This window comes from Dromaius novaehollandiae, chromosome 16, assembly GCF_036370855.1.
Source record: "Dromaius novaehollandiae isolate bDroNov1 chromosome 16, bDroNov1.hap1, whole genome shotgun sequence".
Lineage (NCBI taxonomy): Eukaryota > Metazoa > Chordata > Aves > Casuariiformes > Dromaiidae > Dromaius > Dromaius novaehollandiae.
In genome coordinates this window covers 5,946,935-5,960,719 of record NC_088113.1, presented here as the reverse complement: position 1 = coordinate 5,960,719, position 13,785 = coordinate 5,946,935, and the positions used below count along the sequence as shown (strand labels likewise).

The window sequence follows — 13,785 nt, the reverse complement described above, 5'->3', positions numbered from 1 at the left end:
GTGAATGGGCTGCCATCGTTGCTGACTGGGATCTGCCCGTTTGTCTGGCTGCTTCAGCCTCCTGGCTGCAGTCGAGTATCCCAGCGACTGCTTTGACAGCCAACACACACGATTGCCCTTTGCAGGGTTGGGCTGGCTGTTTGCTATGGGGTTGTGACAATGTGGGTCACTGTGGGATGTTTTCAAGCCCAGAGCAATCATCTCGGCTGAGATGGCACGCAGACGAACACAGTGATGGGGAGAGATGCATGGCAGGAGATCTTGATGCAATCTAGCACAGATTTTTGCTAGTGGGAGTGTTACAGGGAGCTGCTTGTTTGCAAGGGAAGCTTTCAGGCTTGGGAAAGGGTCTTGATCCCAGGTGTCCGTTTTCTCAGAGCTTTTCATTGATATGATATTAATTGATGCAATAGCTCAGATCTCAAAGGGTCTCCCTGCTCAGACTGCTGAAATGCAGCCAGCCTTGGTAAAAACTGCTTCGCACAGTAGCAGAAGACAGGAAGGAAAGTCTGTGTCTAATTGAGAGTGCAGTGGCTTTGTTTGACAGCACAGAGATGCCAGTGCTGTAAAACAGGCAAGCTGGGAGTGTTTGGTGCCACTACCCTGCCTTCAGTGACTACATTCTCAGTGCTCCCTCAAAGGATGGACACAATGCAGCCCTGGCAAGCCCTGGATCCTGGTGCTGCCAACATGATTTCCCTTTTCCTGGGCCTGAACAAAAGCCTACTGCTCTCACATCTGGCCATGCATCTGCCTTCTATCTTTTTTGCAGGCACCCACAAAAATCACTGAGCTTGGTAGAGCAATAGGAGGGCCATGGAGGCTTGCCTCCATGCTGCACTGATGGAGGGAGCAGCTGGGGAGAGAGTCCCACAGATCTCTGTAGGTTTGTGTGACCCTGTCTTGGTGAGAGCAGGAGCTGCTGGTGTTTGAGTTTGCTCCCAAACTCAGCTTGGCCTTTTGGGGCATCTGTGCATCCTTCCTGCTGGGAAAGGGCTGAGCTGTTCTCCTCATGGAGCCTTTTCTCAGGACTATAGTTTGGCTTATTAGCCTCTGGGCAGCTGTGTTTGTGTGAAAAGAAGAGGCAGATTAAGGGGAAAAAGAGGACCCCAGTGGGAGCTGGGATCAGTAATGCGTTGGCACGTATGCAACAACATGTGAGAGCAGCCTCATGCTCCTAATGCCAGGTGCCTGTGCTGCCAGTTGTGGTCTGCATACATCCCTCGACTGCCATGCACTCCCTGTGTTGGAGCAGGGAACGCTTTCTGTGCTTCGCTGTGTGCTTGTAGGAGTGTCGGGGGAAATACTGTTTTCAGATTTGAAAGAATAACTGGAGCCGCGAATTCAAATCCCATTCAGGGCTCTAGTGCAAAGGCATTTAGGCTCTTGGGCTGGCCTCCACTGGCTTCGTGATGCCTGCTGTTAGTGGTGTGAACTGGCAGAGAACTGGAGTTGCAGGTACAGCCAGTGCTATTGTCAGCTGGGCTGTTACTGTGCTGACAGTGCTGTCTTTGGGAGTCCAGGTAAAACTGTGGTGTTCAGCTTTGCACTGCGACTGGCCACAAGTGCCTTGATCTTCAGGGTGGCTGAACACTGGAACAGGCTGGAGTCTATCCAAACCCAACTGGACACACTCCTGGACAGCCTACTCTAGCTGAGCAAGGGGGGTTTGACCGAGATGATCTCCAGAGGTACCTTCCAACCTCATCTATTCTGTGATTCATTTGGACACAAAAAATGAAGAGGGAGGTGTGCTCAGGTTTTGGTGTCTGAGCTGGGTGTTGCTCAGCACTTGGAGCCTACCGCAGCCGGTTGCGTACTGTCAACTGTGGCATTCAGTGAGTGCTGTAGGGAGCCTGCTGGCTGGGGCCGAGCCAAGCTCGCTGAGATCCCTGACTCCCTAGACCTGTTTGGATACCTGGGTCTTGGCTTCAGGGATGCTTCATGTTGTGTCCCAGCCCTGCTCCAGAATACAGCTAGACAGCAAAGCAAGTAAAACCGGTCTACAAAGTGGCTACAGAAGAATCCATCCCCAGTGGATGTGGATACACTGGAGTGTTTTCCAACTCCAGCATGTAATGAGGTTCTTGCAGGAGTTTTCCGACCATACTCAGCTTGCACTTTTTCTGGTGGGACAGTGGCAGACGGCTGGGGAAGGAGCATGGCACACCAGGGTGGGAGTGTATCTCCCTGCAGCTCTTTAAGCTGTAGCTCCCATGCAGATCATTCAGGGGTGAAATTTCTCCCTACTCGAAGGTGAGTTTGTTTCCCTGCAGGTACTTCCCTCCTGGCCTTAATGTGTCAGGTTTTCTGCCAGACAGGAGAGCAGAGGATCCTGTTCTCATTCAGAAGGGCAGGATCCAGAGTCACATGCAGTACCTGGCCCAGCTGCTGGGCTGTTGGAGATCCACAGTACTAAGGCTTGAGGAAATGACACAAGAAGATACGCAGTGTTGCTGTACTGCTTAGGGACTCTGTCCCAGTGGAAGCGAGGCAGCTTTTGTGCACTGAGCAAGTCCTTGAGAAAGTCGCTGCGGATCTGTGTCATTCCTGAGGAGCCAAAGCCTGTTCTTAGAATCTCCATTCAGGGCAAGCTGTGTTGTGCTAAATACAGCTGATGAGAGAAATGGTGGAGAGAAATGATTTCACTGAATCACTGTGAGATGTGGAATGAGCAGGGTCTAGGACCTTGCAGCTGGGTGCTCTGAAGGGCTTTCATTTAGCATCAGTGCTTTGCATAGGCAGATCATCCTGCCTGCTTTGCATTTGTGCTTACTAGTGGATGCAGCCATGGACTTTGCATGTGGGCACGTTAAAGGTGTATTTTAAGATTAACCCTTTTTGTTAAAGCTAGCTGCTCTGTAGGACATTGCTTCTTCCTTTGTTTAACTGTAATAAATATTGGGCTTCAGCTCTTCCTTGGGCCTGATAGACTTTCCTTTATTTTTTTTGCCCCCCCATTTGATGTAGTTGTAATCTAAAAAGTTGGCTCTGAAACTGCTGTTGCAGAATTCAGTTTGCTGGGCACTTCCTATTAAAACTGCTCATTTTACCAATGATATGGCAAACCCGCCAGTCTCTTTGTGGCTGGGTAAGGCAGGCTGGTTCCTTGTGGCTCATGCATCATTACCCAGCATAAAAATCCTGTAGACCAGATGTTGCCCTCAGCGACACTGGCCGGGGCTATCATTTTCGGAGGGGTCGTGCAGGTGAAGCGGAGGGACAGAAGACAATGGTATTGCACAGATGGCCCTGAAATTAGAACTTCGGTAGCAACTGGCTGTGCAAGCCAAGAAAGTATCCGTTTCGCTTCTCGGAGTGTGTTGGTTCTGCAGCACTGCCTGTAGTAAATATTTGCTTTTATCACTCAAATTAGCAGAGCTAGCTCTGAACACATGCGGTGAGCAGACCTGCTGATTTAGAAGGTGCTGTTTTCATATCAGTCTCTTTAAGAGCAAGGCTGCATAGAAAGTAATCTGTAGCTTAAATTCTCTAGTGAGCAGGTTTGTATGGAATCTAAATGCAGTGTTTGAGCAGTTAGGGCACCATCTTGTGATGAAATGCTTGGCTAATGTCCTTCTGTGTGCCTGTGATCATTCCTAGGAGGATTTTTTTTTTTTTAACCACATCTGATTTCTTCTTTGCAGATTCTGAATTGTGCCTGAACAGAGTACTGAGAGCAGCCCCTGGAAGCAGCGTGAGTTTATCCTGAAAGCCTTTCGTCTCCTTTCCAGATCCATCGTGAGGCTGAGTGATTTTTTTTGTCGTGCAGAAGGGCTGCATTGACTGGTGGCAGGAGATTGGAAGTAGTGTTGCAATATGAAAGAGGCTTGTGCGGTGAATTGTTCTTTACCAGCAACCCACTGTTAGGCCTGGAAATCTGGCCTGCTAACTGCTGAAGTGCAAGACTGCTGGGATTGGGCTTTTTATGTTGTGCATGCGCAGATGTGTGTGTGTGTTGAGGTTTTTCATATTTAGTTAGGAGTTAAACAACAGCCCCTTTGCCAACAGAAAGGCTCCTACCAGCTGTCTGTGTCTTTGCATGCTGACAAAGCTGTTCTTGGGACATCACACTTAACGCTAAGTTCCAGTTTTGCTTCTTTTTTTTTTTGGTGCAAGGAATTTTTGGGAGAGTGGTGTATTTGCAAACCAGCAAAATGTGACATTGCATTTTGTGAAATGGCAATCTGAGTTTAGGATGTAGGTTCCACAGCTTCAGAACGGGACTGGGCAAGGTTGGCGTAAGACTCACTCCAGGAAAGCTGATATCACCTGGCAGCTCAGAATAGAAGATAGGAAAGGAAAGCAATAGATTTGAGATGTAAAATTAAATTGTTGCAATGCCTGAAAGTATCTAGAGCCTCTTGGCCTGGGCCTTCACGGAGAAGGCTCTGAGTCCTTGGGATACCCCACTGGCTGGGTGACTTTGCTCTGCTCCTTGGTGCACAGTGAATTTGTACTGTGCAAAGACCCTCATGCAGTCCCTGTGAATTCGGTTGTGAGCTTTCTCCCATGCATCCTGTGGGCAGTGTGGTACACGGGGATAGAGCATTACCTGGGAGGAAGAGATCTAGGTTCTGCTCTAGGTCTCTGACCTGCAAGCTGACCTTGGGAGGGAGGTCAGCAAAGCAGCAGGACTACCTCAGTTTCTAGCTCCAAAATGAGAGTAAGGTACCACTGTCTGTAAAATGGGGACATCTGTTGTGAATTGAAAGCATTTTGCTGAAGACACGCTGGATATGGCTGCTGCTGCCGTTTGCTGCTTTGTGATGATTTGCAACATCCCAGGTGATGTGCGGTGCCTGTGTGAGGGCTGAGCCTCCCAGCGTGTTCATTCCCAGCCTGTGGTGCACCCTTATTCCTCTGTTCACTCAGGGAATAGGCATTAAACGCCAGCCTTTGGACAGCGTGTGCGGTATCAGATGGTGGTTTGCAGCTCTCCTGTGACACCTCAGTCCTTTCTGAGAGCTCTCCTGTGTGTCTTGCTGCACTCCACGATCCTATTCTGGGCTCTCGCCTGGATGACAAAAGTGCGTTGCTGCCTAGCATGCTGTGGTGGTATGCGCCAAGGGGGGCTTGCTGAATCTGCTGCTTCCTGCTCCTAAAGCCCGGGACCGAGTTCTGCCCTCGTGATGCAAAGGGCTCGGGTCACTGCAGTGCTGCCAGTGGAGGCAGGCCGTGCTCTGGATGCAGGCAGAGGATCCGTGTCTTTAAAGAGAGCTATAAATGGGCTGCTGCACATGTGCTCCTCAGGGCTAGAGATATTTCTGACTCTGAATAGGGCAGCTTGTTAATTTTTATGAGCAGTTTCTCACCAGTGCTGCTAAGAGACCATCCCTTGAGGAAGGCTCTTTGCAGATCCAACAAAACGCCAGCCTGGTCTGCAGCTCCGCCACGTCCAGGGGTGTGTTCTGTCTGAAGCAGGTTTGAAAAAGGAGGAGGAGGGCTTGACTGGAGATAATAAGAGAAAGGAAGAGGACAGCATTTCTTGTCTGGTTCCTTTTCTATATGCCAGAGAAGTTTGAATGCCGGGAGGGCATTTTTGGAATTAGGAGGAGGCAGAGGTGTAGTCCCAGCTCCAGTGCTGACTTGTGTGTGACCCTGCATCCCTGTGTGCTGCTGTGGGGTGCTCCCTTGTGCTGTGTACGAGGGGCACATTTCTCCCCAGGGCTGTGTACGACAAGGGCTGTTTGGGTTAGCCTGCAGAGCCAACTCCCCCTTCCTAGGTATGAGCACCTTTTTTCCTCCCTCCCTTTGGAGGCAAGTGTCCTTTCCCCTTCCTGAGCATCGTGCAGCTATTCTGCATGGGATCCTTTCTTTTCCTATATATTTGTGGGTCTCCTTGACAAATCCCAGAGAGCCCTGCAGTCTCCTCTTCCCTGTCTCACTGCATATCTGAGCAGGGCTGTGCTTTGGGAGGACCAGGAGGAAGCTGTTCTACATGGAAGGATAGTAAAAATCTGACAGAAGGAGGTGAAGCTTTGATCATCTCTTTTGGCTGATGAAGAGAGAAGCTAAAAGATGCTCATCTGTAACCCGTTGGTACCCAGGAGATGGATGAACGTGATGGGGTTGCATTCCCCAGCTTATTGCCCTGCCGGAGTGAAAGAGATTTCTTGCATCTCTGGTGGGAGCCTAGTCCTGCCTGTTAGGGAGTGGAGAAGGGTGGCTTTTCCAGTCCCCAAAGCACTCGCCAGCCAGAGGCCATCTCCAAAGAAGTGAGGCTGCTGCCAGGAGAGCAGCCCTTCCTTGCCTCTGCTGATCCCCGTGGTGTCCCTGGCTCTGTGTCAGCTCAGGAAGCTGCCTGCCATTCTGGAGGCAGCACGGTCCCAGTAGTGACCCTCTGGGCTGGAGGAGTCTTATCCCAGCCAGGGCCTGGGATCTCACCTCCTTCCTGCTCTGCGGGGCTGGATAAACAGCAGGGCTACCTCCCATTGGGGCCAGGTAGCAGAAGAGCTGCTGAGGGGGTCGAGTCCCGTGGGTGAGGTCTGCTAGGGAGGTGAGGAGTAGGGCAGGGAGGATGAATGAAGAGCACAAAGAAGCCACCTCTGCTTCTCCTCTGTGCTTGGTGCTGTACCTAGTGATGTTAGTGAGCCTTGCAGTGACTGCAGAGCTGGGGGGGTTGGGCTTTGGTACCTGGTGATCTCCTTGCTTTTGCTGATGACCTCAGTGTCCCCAAGTGCAGCAGCAGGTTGGTGGCCCTGGTCCAGGTGTGTTTCGTTTCTTGTTTCTCTTTTTTGCTTGTGTCTCAGTAACAAGACTTCCTTGCTCAAGGCACAGACACACAAGTGACTTGGAGAAAACACGTACGCATTAGAGCAGAACTAATTTGACACTGTCTGCTTGAGGCAACTGTGAGAAGACTTGCCAAGCCACGTAGCATCAGCTGCTGGGGTAAGCACAGAGCCCAAGGGCATGAACTCCAGTTAGGGCAGGTAGAGAGCCTTCCTGTCCCATGTCGCTGGTGTAGCACAGGTAGCCTGGGCCAGCTGCTACTTTGTGCTGAGGGAGGTATCCCGATGCTTCTAGAAGGATTGGTGATACTCCTATCTTGACATGTTTATCATCCTGTGGATGAGCCTCTTGTCTCTCTGGTTCATTCTGCAGCTCCCTCACAGCTGGTATAGTATCCTGTCTCATGAATGTCTCATAGGGCTTGCTATTGGATATTGGCAGGCAGAGGTGAAGGGAAAGGGCTAAGTCTGCTTGGTAGAGTTTCCGCTATGGTGGTGGTCATTCTCTTAGGAAGTGGTGCATAAGGCGTGATTTTAACCTTGGAAGAAACGACACTTTTCATCCACTGCTTTAGATCCTGAGCAGGATTATTTTGGGGCTGCAAATCAGCAGACCCTTGCTATACAGCATTTTCTGGCCAACCTGCCCAAGAGCTTGGGACTTCCTTGAAAAGGAAAGAAAAGATGGCAGAAGGCTGGGTTGAACATGTGCCTGAGCTGGCCTCCCTTTATTGGCTCCTCTGGCTGTAGGTGTTCTCTTCACCTACAGCTTGCTTACTGTTCCCCTTCCACCACTCTACTTATAGGTTGGACTTGTAGTTTCGAGGATGTCTTGTTCTGTCCTTCTTGCACATAAGGCGTGTGATCTCCGTTGGCTGCTACATCCCAATGCAACACAGCTAACCCCATGGTATATACTTTCCTGTGCTTGGTTTTTCATGTGAGCAATTCTGTAGTTGCCACAGACTTGGAAATGGGGAGAGGAGCTGCTCTCTGCATTCACCAGCCAGAGGAAGAACATTCTCTGATGATGCATGGTCCAGACAGTTTGCAATGCTCCTTCCTGCTTCTGACATGCGGCTGAGATGTCTTGCTTGTCTGGTGCTCTTCAATGAGTCAGCCACCCTCTCTGTTGTCATGTTGCATAGCTCCTGTGGGTTGAGTTGACAGTTTTTGCTTTTCCTTCTTAATGCACTAGTTTTGCTCTTTGAAAGTGGTCAGAAATACTATATAATAGGCTTTGTTTCAGTCGGGGTCCCTCTGCTAGAGCTAAGCTTTTAGCATCAGGCACCTTCTGTCTTGTTCATGTGACACTTACTGTGTATGTGTGCTGCTGCTAAGCAGCCCTGGTCTCCACTCTGATACCTTCTCTCTGGGACCTGTAGAGCGGGAGGGAAGTGGGAGCATGAAGGCTTGTGAGATGGGGCACAGGGGCCAGCCAGGCAAGCCAGCTCCATACCCAGGCTGTCAAGGACACAAGGGAGCTCCATCCCCAAAGCAGAGCTCCCAGCACTGTTGGGACCTGGCACTGAGAAAATTTAGCCCCAGTAAGTCTGCTTGCAGCAGTTTCTAATGGCAGTGAAGCACCGATAAGCACAGAGTAGCTGCTGAGGTTGCTCCCCAGCACCTCAGTCAGGATTAGTTCCTTACCATAAGAATTGGCCCAGCATGTTGCACTAATCATCTCTTTCACACCCTCACTCTGTTTTACAGATCAGTTGAGAAGATGAAGCAGCTCCTGCCTCCCTGCTATTATTGCACTTCCTCATGCAGCAATGGGAGCCTGGCTTGGAGCTGGCTGGCACAGGGAGCACTGCCGATCACCTTCCCAGGGATGGCTTGCAGGAAGCCCAGGGAGCAGCCCTGCTCCTTCTGCAGGAGCTGGTGGCATCACAGATGTTTGCTCAGAGGTGGCAGTCTGCCTGGACCAGGTGTGTGGCCCAATGCTCTGCCTGCTCCCCACAGCCAGATAAGGGCCGCTGGTGTACATCCCTCTGGATTTGGGGCTCATGCTCACTGCGGTATGTGCTTTGGTCAGTGAAGCTTGCTCTCTGCAATCGCAGCTGCTTTGGCCTCATCTGAGCAAATTGGTTTGTGGTATGTGGCAATGTATGCCCTGGAGGTTGATGAGAGCTCTGCCAGCTCCCTCAAACTGAGCTTGGGAGAGGATGGCTTGTGACCAAATATCCTGCTTGCTTTGTTTGATACTTCTAACCTCTTCTGTATCATGCCAGTTAGTAGCCAGACTTAACACATGTTATAGCTGGGACGCACGTCCACCTCTGGCCCTCTCTCTGGCTGGCTGTTGTAGGCTTAGCTGCCTGAGATCAGTACTGGGGTTGTAATCTTGCCCCGCCTTCGGGAGTGCTTTTGGTGCTGTCTGCTTGAGTGGCAGGAGTTGCTGCCTTCCTTTGAAGGTGACGTTCTGCTGCTCTGACGGCTGTGCGCTTACCTCTGAAGTGTTTGGCATATCTTGGTGTAGCTGAGAGCGGTGCACCATTTCAGCCATGGATTTTGGCCAAAGGTGTGAAGGGCTGGGACAGGATCCTGCCCTGCCCAACTGGTGATCCCACAGAGGCTGGATTGAAAGGAAGACCTGTCCGTCCTCAGGTCCCTCTGGAGCAGTGTCTGCCATCTGGGACTAGAGTTTCAGCAGCTCCCAAGGGATGAAAAGCTGTAGGCAATGTTTGAGCAGGTGTAGTCTGAGAGGCAGATCTGCAGGACTTGCTCCCAGGAGCGGATATTGAGTCTGAACCAAGTGCAAGAGACCACCCTGGCCTCACTAAGGGGATGCTCTGGGGCATGGTCTTACAATAGACCTTAGAGTAGGCAAGCACTGATGGTGGTAATTCTCTGGACTTCCTCCAGCCCAGCTCCTCCCACAGCCATTGCTCCTCTCTCCTTTGATCTGGGCCAGAGGCTTTTGATTTTCCTTTCTTGCCCTTTGTCCCTGTTGCCGAAGAGGTTAATGGAGTGTTTGGGCTGTTTGCCATCCTGGTCAGATAAAAGAGCTGGCTGCTAAAAGCTCCTCAGTGTGAAGCTGGTAGGCTCTGGGGGGACTTGCTGGGGGGACTGCTTTGCTCATTGCCACGTGCTGGACTTAGCTGCATCCTACTGACAAGCCAAGCTAGAGAGTGCAGGCTGGGGACGGTGGCTTTTGCCTGCCTCCCTCTGTCTCCACAGTGCCAGCCCACGGCATGTGCCTCCTGCAACAGGTGAGTGCCTTTTCTGACTCTACGTATGGTTGCTTCCCAGCCTGCTGCGAGAGAGGGTCCTCAGTGTAGCTGTTACCTTCTCTATTGCAGTGTTGTTTGGGGACCCCTAGGAAGGGCCAGTTCTCTGCTGAGCCATGTGCTGCCCTGGAACTCAGCTCTTGGTTCATATCTTTGCTCACCTGCAAGTAAGGCAGTACACCTGGGTGTGGCAGCGGGGAAAAACTGTCCGGCAGGGGCCTGGAAGGAGCTCTGCGCTGTGGTGAGGAGTAGTTGGAACAGGGAGGCGTCTTCATGGACAGGAAATGAGGTGGGAGCAGGAGGTTGCATCCCTTGCAAATCCTATGTCATCTGGGGGACACTTGCCTTGCTCCCATGTGCTCGTAATGGCTCAAAGGCTGCTTGAGGGAGCTGATGCTGTGCTCCTATGTGTTCGAGACAGCGTTCATAGCTCTGCGTGCTTTTGCTTCGTAGACCCCACTGTCCTCCCACCAAATCCCAGGCAGTGCCTGGGAAATCTCCTCAGCCCTGGTTTGCAGGGGTGAGTGTGAACGTTACATACTTCCCAGAGTGGAGATGTGACAAGTCTTTTTCCTCACTGCAGGATTATATTTGATTCATAAATTTCAGATGAAAAGGGCAGGAGGGCAAGAGAAAGAGAAAGGCTGTTGTAATCCTATTATGGATTCACCATGGCTGCTTCTGCACAAGACCACTTGGCTGCAAGTAATAAAGTACCGTTATCGCTGTTGCCAAGGTAACGGGAGTGTTCAGCCCGGTAGGGAGATGTCGCTGGCATTGCAGACGTGCTTTTTATGAATTTGAGTCCCACCCCTTTGCTATTGCCAGTGTGACTGCCCAAATGGTTGTTTCTAGATATTGCTGCCAGAGGACGAGCTGGGCTGTAGTGGCGTTCATGTCTGGAAACTTCCAGCAGAAAGTTCCAAAGTGCCTGTGGCTGTGTTGGTGTTGGAGACCCTGTGAGGGCGGCTCTGCTTGCATGGGCTGAGGCTCAGGCTTTCGGGGGCATGGCCACTTTGGTGCCTGGGATGGACACCCTGAACCTGGGGTGTCTGGAGAGAAACACTCATGGAAGGCCAAATGAATGTAAGTGCTTCAGGAAAGCTGATCCAGGAGTCCACCCTTCAAAGCTGTCTCCAACCAATTTTCTTGTGTTGGCCTCAAGGGCATCTCTCCTGCCTGGAGAATTTGGCACTGACAGGTGGTGAGAGTCTTGCTTTGGGTGACTTATTGGAAGGGAGGTCTTTCCTCTGCTCCTCAGCTTTTCCATTTGGTAAATGAGATGTGCAAACCCCTTTTTTCTGGGAAATGTAGGCTTGTGACTTCTCCTCTCCTGGAAGGCAACCATCACGGGACTGCCTTCAGTTGAGGAGTGACTATGGAGCCAGCCAGCTCTGACACATGGTTTCATGGTCTCCGTATGTCTTTTCATGTAAACCAGGAGGGGGATATAGCTTGTTAATCTTCCTTCAGGGCACTGGCCATGCTGTGTAGATGCATAGCTGTCACACATGTCCTGCGCCTCTTCCAGGCAAGACCGCTGTGTCTCCCTAACGTGTACTGAGCTCTGGGTCAGTCTTCAGTAGAGGCTGCCTGTGCTTCTCCTCGGAGCACATCTTTCTCGCACCTGAAAGAGATTGATGTCCTGTCTGATGTGGCTGAAGGTTCACTGAGGAGGAGCAGCGTTACTCATCAGCGATGGTTGTCATTTATAAGAAGCATCTCTGGCTTGTTCCCCTTGTGCTATGAGTCTTGTATGCCTTGGAGAGACCGCTGGAGCCCTTCGTTCGTGGTTGACGGAGCGCGATAGATCTTCCCGTGTGCTGTGTGGAGGTGAAGGCTGGTGCTCTGCCGTGTGCTCAGTCCCGCTGCACGGGCTCAGGCTGCTTGGTAGCCAAGACAGCCGTTTGCAGGGCAAGGCTGGGTAGCATGGGACAGAGATGTTGGGCTGTGATAGACCTGGCAGACGTTTCTTGTTTTCAGCGATTTACCCAGGTGAGTGAAAATTCACACAGGAGCACTTGCAGGGTTAACTTGTGTTGTCCTGGCTGAGGCTGGCCTCTGATGTAGCCGAGCGAGCAGGGACTGCACCAGTCTGTGCCTAAGTCCACTTGGCACAAATCACGCCTCAGCGGCCTGGTGTAGTCCCAGAGAGGTGGTGTTCCTGCTAGAGGGAGGCTGCGCTTGGATCACAAGAACTGTCGTCTCTGACTGGGCTGTCTGAGGGTGCCGGGGTGGGGGATGAGAGCTGTCTTCTAGTTTTGCAGACCTTAACCACAGATCTTAAGCTGAGTTTAGAAAATGTTTTTCTGCCAAGTCGGGGACATAACTCTGGCTCCTCCCTTGACTAGCACCTTTTGCATAGTGTAAACTTTACAAGTTTATCAACTTGTTGTTGTTTGCTCCAGTGGCAGAACATGAAATTCTCCCTTTGTTTGTGCCTTGGGCTTCTGGACTGTACTTGCCCGCTCTAGGAGCGTCTCAGTCATGACACTAGGCTCTGGCTTTGGTCGTAAGCAGGATTCCTAGTCCCTGAGTTCAGATCACTCCACAGGAAAGTCCTGTGCTTGGATGTGGGATTCTGTGCCCTGCTGCTTGGTCTGATGTGCCAGTGCTATTTTATGGGACTTCTCTGTCATCCTGTCTGAGTCGGACAGGAGAAAATACTGATAATACCTTCACAGAGGACTCTACCCTCTTTGCAGTTTGGGCCTCTGCCCTTGGGTGCAGTGGGAAGGAGAGGTTTAATTCACTTAAAAAAAAAAAAAAAAAAAAAAAAGACCCACAACAACAATTCTCCAGCCCTTCCTTCTGTTGTCATTTAATTGTCCAAGTTCCCTGAATTCCTGTCCCTTGCCCCTGGGGGAGAATTTGAGACACACCAAAAGAGATTGCTAGATTAACTTCTGCAGGTGCTAAGCATATATCCTTTGGGAGCTGGAGGAATAAACAGTGAAGAAAAACAACCACTAAGGATTGTTGAAGAGGTAAAGTGGAAAAGCTGGATGAAAGTGAGAGAAACCTTAAAATATGTGCTTAATAGAAAAGATCTCCCCCATCCCTGGGAGGCCCACTGGCATGCAGGGAAAGGCTCTCTCCAGGTTGACCTGCCTGGATGCTGTATGGGAGAAAGCAAGGCTGGAGTAGTTCTGCAGTGGGTTCTCAGGGTGTCTCTCCCATTTCGGTCTTGGCATGGGTTTCTAGGTCTGTTTATCAGGATTGTGTCTGTGCATAATATAAATGACTCCGCTTTCCATTCTCATTTTACCCCCCAGGGCGTTTTGACTGCTTGCTCTGAAAGATGAGTGCTCATCTATTCCAGCGGGAGTTTTCTGTCTGTGACTCTAATTCCCCTCCCCCTGCAATGAGGGAATAATCACTTTAATATGACTTGAAAAGGGTCGTTCCTGATGCCCATTCCTGGGAGCATGGCTAGCATCTGTGTGTGTGTGGAAAATGGAGGAGAGGCATCAGGAATGAAGAGAATTAACATTAAGCAGCACACTTGGTGTCAGAAATTGATTGGCTTCTTACTTAGGGGTCTGCAAACATATCCTGGGGATGAGTGTTCACCAGATCTCAGCAGTGCAGGTAGAGGACCCAGCTGCTAGCCATTAGTGAAGGACTGGTCCTGGGTTGAGTGTCGGGAAGAACTGACTGGCAACACTTGAAACCTGCCTGAGCATTGGCCTTCATTTAAAAATAAAGTAAAATAAAACAATTTAAAACTTTATGTTTGGGAATAATTCAAAATAAATGGAATGAAATCCAGGTGTTGGTGTTGATTGAAGTCTCGAGACAACTTCAGACCAGCACTT

At 50.7% G+C, this 13,785-nt stretch overlaps 1 protein-coding gene across 5 annotated transcripts in view; it reads left to right on the top strand.

Annotated features, from left to right (window-relative positions):
* Positions 1–13,785, top strand: part of EPB41L1 (erythrocyte membrane protein band 4.1 like 1) — a 95,893-nt gene that overhangs the window by 7,062 nt on the left and 75,046 nt on the right. For all 5 annotated transcript variants that reach the window (XM_064521374.1, XM_064521375.1, XM_064521373.1 and 2 more), the window contains exon 2: positions 3,648–3,697. The gene's annotated coding sequence lies outside the window, so the exon portion shown is untranslated. The remainder of the gene's footprint in view (positions 1–3,647; positions 3,698–13,785) is intronic.